At 39.4% G+C, this 12,425-nt stretch overlaps 1 protein-coding gene across 2 annotated transcripts in view; it reads left to right on the top strand.

Annotated features, from left to right (window-relative positions):
- Positions 1–12,425, top strand: part of negr1 (neuronal growth regulator 1) — a 161,044-nt gene that overhangs the window by 49,636 nt on the left and 98,983 nt on the right. The window lies entirely within an intron of this gene.

Raw genomic sequence — 12,425 nt, 5'->3', positions numbered from 1 at the left:
CTTGTGTTGTCCGCGTACCTAATGGTCACAGGTGTATCTGGCACCATCTGTGCTGCAAATAAAGTCTGTCATTCTCTTATAATCGGAGAAAGAACACAAGCTTAAGCTATTTTTCTTCTTGTATGAAATAATAAAACAATTTTTTTTCAGGAGAGAACTTTCCTCCTTAGAGGCGAACTGACATTGCAGAGTACATTTTGTGCCCGTGGGCTATGCAACTGCAACACAAAAAAGAAGCTTGTTGGTTTAAATGACTGGAGGCAGACTACGTAGTATTGCTTTAATCAAGCCTCCCTGGGTTTCGTCACAGCAGGTAACAAATAAGATGTGTCTTAAGACTCTCAAATTAATTTTGTATAGTTGCTGTGTGTGTGCCATGGCATTGGTTAAGGTGTTAAAGCTTTGAATTTCCGCCTTTAACAAAATAAAAGTGCCATTGAGCTCTTAAGAGGCTGTCCAAATTGGGCTTCATCTTGTGGATCTCTGTGTCTAACAAGGTCAATAGGTGTATTTGTGTTTTATGGGACATTAAGAAGGCTGTTGCGGGAACAGAGAGCTAATTGGCGACAGCATCCTAATTGTTACTTGTTGGGGTAATAGGGTGGCGGCTGAGTTTGTATGCTGATACCTCAGACCGTGGATTAGCAGCAGGAAAACAGCCTCACTGAAAATCCATCTTCCAAGTGCCATGTTCTATTTCTTTAATAGGCTGACGCAAAGATTTACAGTGTGCATGGTCCACTTGGCTTCGCATATGTTTAGGATGGAATATTAATGATGTTATCAGATAACCTGTCAGATGAAAACACACTTTTTTTACCTTCAGTTTTTGAATTTCAGTATTTATTTCACAACACAGTGTGATGGCCTGGATTCGCTGCCTACTGTTAAAGCCCTTGTTGTATCCCTGAGCAGGTATCAGATTTATTGCAAGTGCATACAGAATAATTCTTATTCTGTTCAAGCAATGGTTAGAATTTCAAAGGAACATAATGTTGGAATTTGCATACTTTCACACAGACAGCATGGTATTAATAGAAGAGTTGAGGGTCAAACACACTGACTATAGAAGTGTGAGCTGTGATATGTGAATTGTGCAAACAGCTCTCCAGCTGGTATTGCTGTTATAACATATGGAGTCAGCTTAGGAAATGTATTCTAGGGGTGTGATCATACATGCAGTTTGTTGTGTTTGGTCTAAAGCATAATTTTAAGTATTTGTTTTGTCTTTATCTGCACAGCCTTGGTACAACAAAAGCTAGAGATTTTTTTTTAAAAAAAGAGAAGGAAAGAAAACTCAGAGTGATTCACAAACAACCTGGACAGTGTTTTAGTAAGCTGTCATCTGGTGAGGTTGCAGATTTCATTGGGGATGAAAACAATTGTCAAAACAAATGATCATTTACCTTCTCAGGTGTTCCTACCTGTTAGGAAAACATATTTTTGAACCGGCTGGCTATCATATGTCAGCATCCATCTTCCTGCCCTGTACTTAAAAAAGTGAGTGGGTGTTGGGTGGTACTGCGGTTTGGTGTGAACATGCCTCGAGTGTCTTTCAAATCATTGTGTTTGTTTATGTGGTTGTCTTTTAAACTGGTGGGAACATCGCTGATAATAAGCGTGCAAATCACTCCTCTTGGTGAGGTGAGGAACCCTGTCCCATTATCAGAGGGTCGCAGAAGTAAGCTTCTCCCAAGTATCTTTGATTGAGATGCTGAACGTTTACTGGCTCACTTATTGTTGGCTGATATAGATGCACATTAGCTCAATGCCTAAAATATAAATGTAGTGCTCTATCAGCACTTGTCAACTTGTCAGGGCCTTTGCAGTTACAGCGGCTGTCCCATAGCTGAGAGGTTATGGGGGCAATCTCTCCCACTGCCAATGTGTCCATCAGCTGCCTTATGTCTTGTTAAAGTTCCCTCAAGCAAGCAGTCCTTCCTTTTGCACCAAACTTTCTCTTTTATCCTGTTGTTTCCTCCTTGTGAATGGTCAAGTCACTTTCTCAAAACCCATCTATCCAACTTCAACTGACCCATTGAGCTAATTTGGATGTGCTTAGTTGCATGTGCTTCACAATTGATGCATTTTGTGAAGGCAGTAGGGCTGCACAATTGGTTGAATATTAATCACGATTTTGACTTTCCACAATTAAATGACTGACTGCAATATTGATGCTTAAAATGCATGCACTGCGTATTTAAAACTCCACTGCATATCAAATCAAGCACTTCCTAAACTAACAGCAGCCCTCACTTTTGAAGAGCTGTCATGCCGTTATGTGCGTTTTGTAGTTATTGCCTGCAAAAGACTTTCCTAAATGTTGCAACTGCAGACAGGCAGACCAAAGACCATCCTTAATCAACCATCATCATCTGTTGTTTGGACATAGGAGAGAACAAATCATATTCAAAGACTGCATGAGACTTTTATCTGGGCTACAAAGCAACACAACTTCTTTGTTAAACCACCTGAAATATCACCCCAATCTGCAGAACGATGAGTGCTTGAAGGCTAAGAAGAATATCGTCGCAACCTTATTGCACCCTTACTATTAATCCACATCCTGTATATTTAAATGTGAAAATGCTTAAAAAATATTTCGTTGCTTAAATAATGAATAATCGTGCTAAACATTTGTGACCTCAGTAATGATCAAATCATCATAATAACCATTTGTACAGCCCTAAAAGGCTACTGTAGGCCTGTACTGTGAAACTGTAATTATTGACAATGTCATACGAGGTTAACTATGGTTAACGAATATTGACAGAAGTTTTTAGGGCTGCCCCCTGAAAGTGAAAAATTGAAATTGTGTCAGAGACTCCTCAAGCGACTGAGATTTGTTGAAAGACTGACAATTAGTCTTTTTTTTCCTGTTTGGTCAGTCAGTGAACTCTCCTCGCTTTAATGCTGCTCTTCGGTATAGGCAGAATCAGAATGACTGAGTGAGACAGAGGCAGCTGCCTGGAGAAAGAATGGGTTTGCCTGTTCATTATTTGAGATAACATCATTCTTTTCCCTCTGCTTAGAGGTGGTGAATTCACAGCTCACAGCAACTTAATACAAAACAGACTCTGGCTTTTGTTAGACGTCTAGTGTCAGCAAAAAAGGAAGCCATATTGTAGTTAGCATGCATTAGCATAGAGGTCTAATTTGGTTTGCTGATGAAATAAAAAAAAGTAGAATGAACAGTGAAATATTCTTAGTAAACAGCTAAATCCAATTTGAATTTTGAGTAGGGTGCAGCCTGCATTTTTTGCACTCGTAGTAAAGCCATTTGAAACATTGCATGGACAGAGTAATTTTAGATACTATAACATGTTTAACAAAGATCAATCAAAGAGAATATCTGTGAAAAAGAGAGCACTGGTATATTATTCAGCACTAGTAAACAAAGATACCCTGAGCTTAGGGATCAGGAGAGAAAAAGTCATAATCGTATATTCCCAGATGTTAGTTGCCGGAGGAGTGTTTGTAATGACATGCCCGAAGATGCTAAAATAAAGTCTAACTGCAAGTCCAGGAGTTATGGCAAAAAAGTCCTAGGATGGATTAGTTGACGGAATTGGCAATATGATGCCCCATCCATGTCCACTTGCTTGTTTCCTGTAATTTACTGTGCTCAAGCTGTCGAAATTGTTAAAACAGTGGAACTGTTTCCTGATGTACAGTCCCTGAGAGTGAGCGGACTGTGCAGTGGCTGAGTTACAATTAACGACATTCACACTGACAGTTAGCAGAGCTGCGTTGGCTCAAACAAACAGTCACTTTAGCTCCGCTTCGGCGACATTTAACAGGTGCACCATGCCTCTAAATATAGGTGTGATAAACCGAAGTCAGCTGCTTGGCAGGCAGTAATGGTCACTACAGGACCATCATGTTTTTGTAGATGTTGCCTTTCTGAAGTACATTCTGTAATGGGAATCTTACCAGGGCTGTTTCGGGTCATGGCAGCTCCTCACCACTGGCCATATGGCCACAATCAAACCGAAGCTAATGTGCCAGCTGTCAGCTTCATAATACGTTTTGCTATGCCCAGAATTCCTGATGGATGTGACCTAGTAGCTAACATTTGGCAACAGTCTGACCTACAAATACCAATTGTTGCTCAACAATTCACATATGTAACATGTTGGTAATTTCAGTCCGAGGTGTCTGTCACTTTGACTCTAAGACAGATGTTTTTATTTGGTCAAATAAAGCTTCATAACACATTTGAAAGCAAGAGTCTTGAAGCCATAAGAACAATTGGACAGTGAGACAAGAAAATGAAAATATCCTAAAGTGACAACAACAATAAAAAGTCACACTGAGATAATGATTGGAAAATATAACAGTATGAAAACAAAGTTGAACACGGAGTTCCATAAATATGCTTTGTACATGTTACTTTCACTGTTATCAGCTGTTAGCAAAGGGTGTTATGATTGTGTTATCTAAATCTGCTACTGTGGAGTCATCAGGCAAATGGGTCGCCAGCCGTGGAGACAGAGCGGTGTATCAGAGTGTGAGCTGCAGGCAGGAAGTATGTTGAAATACAGATGACTCACTCCAGCAGATAAATGCCTACTGTCACGTCTCTGACAGTGTTTTCAAGGTAGTTAAAAATTTGGTTCATTATATTGCCAGCCACTCTGCCATTCCGTTCGTGCACGACATATGTGTGCAGTTATGGCACCTCTATAACTTCACACCATATTGTACTTTTGTTTATTTGCTTTGTCAAAACTGTGTGTGTTGTGAATCATTACCTGTCACTGCGCGATACTTGTGTACACATGCTTAAGCCCACTCATGGAGAACAGAGGGATTTCTTTACAGATGAGATGTAGCAGGGGAGCAGCTCTGTCATGTTGCAGAGGCTTTTGGGAGCATGCTGTTTTTTCATCTGCTGAAAGGGAAGGGAAGAAAAAAAGCCAGACACTTTAATCTGGGCTTTTCAGTCCAAGCATACAACATTTATTAATGCTGCAACACGAAAGTTACAGTTGAAGTAAAAGGATTTCATGGCATTGGGTTTTTTGGCACTTTTGCTTTGCTAGACTGTGCACCATGAGGAGTAACACAGAAAAGGGGAGCAAGAGGGGATTACTGTGTATGTATGGAAATATGCAATGGTCTCAACCCATTTTAGGTGCATGGTAGGGTTCTTGACCAGCTCATCCTCCGAGCAATTATGCTCATAGGAAATGTATGTGTGTATGTCAGCAGCGCTGAGTGGTTTTCTTCTGTTTGGTACAGTTCTGACAGTACATATATTTCAATATTTGTGCAGCTGTTTGGAGCAATGTCAGAATCACAGAATGCTAAAATAATGTGGACAGCTGTGTGTTTTAGGGAACGCCATCATTTCCTTAAATGATGATGGAGATAGAAATGTACTCAGCACTGTGCTTTATAAATCCTTAATTTGATACATCTCTGATCAGTGATGACTTTGTGAAATTTCAAAATGTTAGAAACGTGTGGGTTTTTTGGGTAGTTTTGGGTATCTATGTCAGAAAATCTCTTTCCATGTGATTTTCCCTTTATTTTGTCCTCTTTGTGTCAACAAAAACCTTTTATGAAGCTGCATGTGGTTTCCCTTTACCTGAACATTACAGCACTTTTACAGCAACAGAGATTTGTAGTTATCATAACACTTCTTAACACATGAATCACATGCTGCTGCATTAGAGGCAGGAGGTTAGATATGGCTGTGCCTGCTCACTCATCTCTCGGAATCATTTAATCTCTGCGTGACATTTATCCCCCTCAGAGACCTCGTGCCACCTCAACAAATTAGACGTTTGCATCTGTGCTTCCCCCCTCCCCCGCTTTCGCTTCACTGCCATTAAACAGCGCCCATGAGAAGTGGTAAAACTGTGGAATTTAAAACACACTATATTTTTGCTCTTGTTGCAAATGGAATAAATCTGATGATCTATATGCTGGTGATGAAAAATGGATGTAATACAGCAGGTGAGAGTCAGTGTAATACTCCAGCAGATACAGAAAAACCTATGCAAATATTAATGTTCTGTACAGTGATTGAGCTAATATTTAAATATTACATATATATTGCAAAAGTGTTGTTGCAGCATTGCACCAGTAACTGAGGTGGTGAAAATGTTTATCGCAAGGCACACCTTGAGATCCACAAGCGCCCAAATGGGTCTCTCGCATAATCTTAGCCAAAAGCAATAATCATCAGGGCCATCGGGGTCTGTTAAATTACTAAAAGGGGTCCATGTTTTCCGCCAGGTACACTTGGCACAGGTAACTGCAGAGCAGCTAAACCCCTCTCTTTAACACTTGACTTAACAAGATTAAACTTAGTGGGTTCTGCCTTGTGGCCATACACTGATTACTGAATAAAACTTTGATAACGGTGATGTCGTTGACAACCCGACCAACTAAGACCATTACCAGCTCCTGGTCCACATCAACCCGGCTGTTCTTCTCTTGTATTACCACTCTGCTGTACCCCTGGTCTTAATCTGCATATCCTCATCACCACGATGCACATGCTGACCTATTTACAGTCTACCATGACCATTATCTGATGTAGGATACAGAGGAATGAGAGATTGATATCAGGCCCAACCCGCCCCTCTACACATCACATGACTACCCTCCTCCTCAGCCGCCATTCTTTTCCTCCCTCTCTGTTAATTAAGATTGTAGATGTGATAATGTATTAAATATGCACAGCACCTCTCATCTAAGAATATCTTGTCACAGTTAGGTGGGGGAAAGAGGCATACTTTGCTTCAGCAGTGACTGCCTACATGGGCACTGGTAATGTGTTTCAGCTTTCATCAGTGAAAACTCAAAACTGTAGGCCAAGGTGTTGAGCTTTATAATTCACTCAGAGAAATCTCGCTGACATATTGTAGTCTGGATCCGTTTTTATGAATACAAACTGGGTGTTCCCAGCATGCATCTGCTACCACACTATCACAGGATCATGCACTATCGAAATGAACAGCAGTATGTCTTTAAAGGATTTCATGTAAGACTTTGCAGATGCCTCAGTTTGATGTAGTACTTCATAGGGTTAACATTTTCAAAAATGTGAGGCATAATCCTGTATGTGATGAAAATGCTTTGGACATTAATATGGATCAGAGCGGATCCACAGCGAAAAGTCGTCGCCCACGCCCATGGAATGAGTCAGTGTGGGAAGAGTGTTTCTCAGCAAGACGTGAAACGGAGGGTTAAACCTCCAGGTCGTCGTTCCTCTCTTTGATGTCAGGACGGAGATAGAGTATAATTACTGAGTACGGCATAATAAGGCCCAGCAAATCGCAGTTTATTCTTAATATGCTATGATTCTGTCACTCTCATTAATTGCTGGGTGCATTTAGAATAGATTTCATTCTCTCGTGACCTTAGACTGAAAATACAGTCCTGTCAACGACTCTTGAACACAACTCTCTGAATTAATCCAGAAAATGAACACCTTCTCAATGACATTTCGCCCTCATTTACGTGTGTGGGTTCCCCTTGAGTATTAGCTGTATCAATACTATGCAGTTTAAGCGTAATTGCAACCTATCTCTACTTTGCTCTTTATTCAATTAAAAACAGATTGCACTGTGTGAACATATTGGTTACACCATTTCCCATTTAAACTTGATATTGAGTAGCTTAAACAGTTTGATGTTAACTCCTCTATATTTCAATGAAATGTAGCAGGACATTTTGTCAATAGTCTGTGTAACTCACCCAAAGATAAAATTGAATGCTGCTATTAGACTGACAATTTTCTATAATAGCCTGTAAGTGTGATAAAAAATGAACTGAAGAAGTCATCTTCCTAACTGAGTAGCCATTTCAGTAAATGAGGCCCCCATCCACAGGTGTGCAGACTGTGTAAAGTGGTTATTGTCGTTGACTCAGAGAGTTTTGGGCCTGATCCCTCTTGCAAAAGGCTTACATGTACAGTATAATGTCTCTCATAGAGTAATATGTAAACTAGTGTGGATAGACGACAGAAATTTTATATTCCTTTAAGCTTTGATAGACAAGGTTTTTTGTTACAGTGCATTGAATTCCTCAGTCTGAAAATAAGGCCTTAAATGTTTTAAATCAATCATTCAAAAGTCTTAAAAATGCTAAGACATGGGGAGTAGGATTTTATGAATATTTTTTCTGCTGTTGCATTGTAAAGTCTCACAATAATTTGTCACATCTTTTTTTTAAAAAAAAATAATTTACCCAATGCCTCTTGAGTTATCATCATGTAGGGTATTCTAGCCGGACAAACAACACTCACATTGTGTTTGTGGATGCGATGCTGAGAGCAGAGGATACACTGTCTGCTAGATAACTATCACTGTGGCCTGAACAACATTGGTTGGTGCAATTTTTTAAAAAAATGTGTGTATTTGTGTTTCTTTTTTTATCATACTGTGTCCCCTCTCTAAATTCAGATGGTTTAATGCAGCGTGGGCAGAACTCTTCATGAGTTCTTGTTTTTTCTCAGCAGTAGTTTGTGATGTTTGAATTGTGGGGTGTGTAATTAATCTGTTGTCAGAGCTGATCAGATCACATTAATGGGTGAAAGGAGCCAGTGCTGTAGTTTTGTAATTTTGTTTAAATAAAGACTTGTAAAAATGTAACTCTTGGTGTATCAATGTGAAAAAGAGCACAGACTCTAGACAACCGAATTGCAATCATGACTGTATTTATGATAAGTACTGTGAGAAGAGGGTAGTGAAGTGTTGTTACCGCGCCCAGCTGGAATAACTTTGTATGAAGACTCCCAGTGGAATAATAATGCATTAAAACAATGCAGCCTTCCATTAATATTGCCGGGAAAGTCTAGAGAGAATATGAGTGTGTTCAAAGGAACAGATTTGCCATTATGGCCCCTGACATTTAGTTAGCCACTAATCATTGTCATTTGTGTGTGCATGTGAGTGTGTGTATCGTTGGGAGTTTGCGAATCCCTATCTTAGCTGCCGTAAATCTCTGTTCCCTATTATGTGTTTGCGTGTGCATGCAGCATTACACATGTGCTCTTTCATGCACGTGTGGGTAGGTGATTGTGTGTTCGTGCACTTGCACTGATGTGAGTCCTCATCATGGAAATAGCTGATATTAGCCATGCTTAATTAAAATGAGTAAGGACAAAGGTCAGCCACTCAGCTCTCACTTCTCTCTCCTCTAGAGAGGGAATAGATACAACACAAGCGCAGAGTAACTTGGGCATTTTTATTTTGGCACTTGGAATTCTCTTTAAGGTAACAGAGCTTAACATAGCTGTCACACTGTCACTGCTGCACATTTATTCTAACACATTTTCTTTTAACCAGCCTAGCTCAAAATGTCAGAGTTTTCTTCATCTCAAATTCAGAGCGATCCATAATGGAAAGCTTGATTGCTCTCTGCCTAGCGATTCTGGACCTGCTTTACTCACACTGAACAGCACAGTGATGTTTTGTACTCTTTGTACTTTGAAATGCATGTTTACAATTGTACATCAAAATGAGCTTCAGATTATAGTAATGGGGTTGTTCCAAAGCAGAAAACGTAGACGTAGTCTCTGAGAATTTTCTTGGACACTGTCCTACTTCAATTATGCTTCCTTTTCCAGTATATTCTCTATATTTCTGTTCTTGTGGATTACATTAGATTCACAGGCAGGACATATTCATCTCCGTTGTCATTCACTGTTGCTGATAGAAGTAAATATTTAGTTAATCACAGCAAGTTGTCATGGTGTAGAGTTTTTAAGTGCGATGATTGTCAAATAAAAATACCAATGGATCAAGCACCATTAGAGGTGTCAGCATACACAGATGTCTAATAACATAGTAGAACATAAAACATAGCCTCATGCTGTAAAACATCACCAGAGGCATAAAAGGTCAATCATCAAGTCAGTAATTTCATTTCCACAGCATCAGTTCCATCATTACAAAAACATCATCATACCATACTATTATCACTTCATTATTCAGCCTGACATCTTGGTTATGTTTCTGCATGTAATTCATCCACAACATTTTTGTGACAATTTTTTTGGTTTTTTTTTTATTTTTTTTTTTTTTTAGCTTTGGCACAGTCTTTCCCATTTAAAAGCTCTGTTTAGCCTGCTTTTTTGTTTTTTTTTATGGATCTGGAACCAGGCTAATGCCACAGCTGGCCCTGCACATCAATCTGATGTCTGAAAAATGTTGGACTCTTACATCTGACTTATGTAAATACTTGGTTGGAATGAAAATTGGTTTGACGATATTTTAATGGCGTCAGAATTTCATGTTGTGTGGATGTTAACATTATAACATTTTGCACTGGGTTTTGTTTTGCATAACTTGCGACTAAATGTTGTCATTCTATGTCAAGATGACACTGGCATGAGATGTTTGTAAAATATTAGAACTTGGTTACTTAACAACACAACTTAAAAGCAGGAAAATATCAGCAGCATCTGTCGTCAGTATTCTACGTCAGACTTACATTGGCATTGGATGTTGTCCTGATGGTGCAGTTTGGTCACTCAACATCACAACCTAAATTCAACAAAATGTCAATGTCTGGAGTGGTCTTTTGGAGCGGTCACAGGCACTTTTGTATGGGAGAGAAAAAAGTTAATCTCCGATACGAGAGTGACTGTGACCGCTCCAAAAGACCACTCCACCACATCTAGGTAAGACGGTTCTTTATGGCTCCATTTTGGTCAAACATTTAACCCAACACAGAGCACCTTGTTTTACCGCTATTAACTCGACACACTGAGCAAGCCAGTTTCCATTCATTTGTCTAATAATATTGGTTTCCAGCTAGGCTGTCTTTTTTTGGCTCTTAATCACTCATTAGTTAATTGAAATCAATTGACTGATTTTCTTTTTCTCCATGTGAATAAAACTCAGCACTCAATGCAGATATCTCACATTAAATGCAGACCGAATTCTGGCACAACCCGTATTCTTGGGTCAGACCACAAGTAACCGAAACAATGCAAAATCTTAAGTTGATTAATGTTTGTATGACGTTATCGCTCCACATTGACCAAGCTGGACATTAACCAATTTTCTCTTTGCATTCTTTTTGTTTTGCCCTCCACTACTTTGTAATGTGTATCTTACTAAAACAGGGAGGGCAGCAATCGCTTACAGACACAATGGCTGGCTGAAGAGATCAGCTTTTAAGCAAGGTGTGGGTGGAGTTTCAAGGGGCATCAGAGATGGTTTTCACTGTGGTGAAGATGTCTGAGAACGTTGCAGCGATATACTATGAAACCGTATACTGTGATGTGAAAATTGAAGGTCATTATGACGTAGACATTTACTTATATATATGGTACTGAAAAAAAAAGTCTGCCTATCAGACATTTTGCACATACTTCGATGAAAAAAATAGCTTAAAGTTTTGATGAAGCCTTTGTAACCAAAACCAACCCTTCTGTTTTTATTTCTTCTAAAAGTCATTGTACCTGATAATGATAAAGATTGTGTAATATTGTATCGCGAGATACTGTAAAACTCAACACAAAAAACTTGTAGACACAAATGTGGTAAGAATAAAGTGACTGCTGAATGATTTTAGCAGCTTTAATGCCAATGATTGACTGGCTTCAGCCTCCTCTGGTTCCAAATGTCAATATTTGCTAGTTAATTTAACATAGTAAATTGAATAAAAAACTCAGGGAAACTGCAAGGAACATTTTCACTATTTTTTAGCAATCCTTTTTGTCCAAACTATTAATCCATCAAAAATTAAAATAATTAGTAGCTTGTTGGAATCCTAGTCTGATATAAATCCCGATAGCTTTTTACCGATATCTATTTCAGTGTCATGAAAGTTTTAAAAATATGTCTATCCTTAAATTACAACATCTGCCAGCATTAACCACCCACACAAACGTCTTAACCTTCCTTGTCGCAGACTTGTTTTAGAAGTCTATGAACTAAACTGTGTGTGTGGGTGTGTGAAATTCATAAGTAAGATGGACATTAGCTAACGTTTTTATAGCCCTTCTTTTGTAAATGCAGTGTTATGTAGAGAACATTTGATATCTGTTTTCACCTTCTGACATTTTTTGTTTTTTGGAGGGGGGCTTTTATTGCCTATTTATTATATAGGACAGACTTAGCATGAAACGGGGGAGAGAGAGGGGATGAAATGCAGCAAAGGGCCGAGGCTGGACTCGAACCCGCAGCGGCTGCGGCAAGGACACAGCTTCTGTACATGGGGCGCCTGCTCCACCAACTGAGCCACCAAGCGCCCCCTGAGATGATTTTTTTATTGAATTCTAGACATGCAGGCCACTTTGGAAGATCAGACAGTCAAACTGAGTGTGAGAACAATCTTAATTCAGATTTTTAAGAGTGTTAGGCCGTGGCTTCTCTGGTGCTAAACAGTTGGTTCTCAGAGGTGTAAATCACAACAGAGACATGGGTTCTCTCACTTCAGTGTGGATCCAAGCACAG

Source organism: Plectropomus leopardus, chromosome 3 (assembly GCF_008729295.1).
Source record: "Plectropomus leopardus isolate mb chromosome 3, YSFRI_Pleo_2.0, whole genome shotgun sequence".
Lineage (NCBI taxonomy): Eukaryota > Metazoa > Chordata > Actinopteri > Perciformes > Serranidae > Plectropomus > Plectropomus leopardus.
The sequence above is the reverse complement of the archived record's forward strand: the minus strand, read 5'-3'. Positions and strand labels throughout refer to the sequence as shown.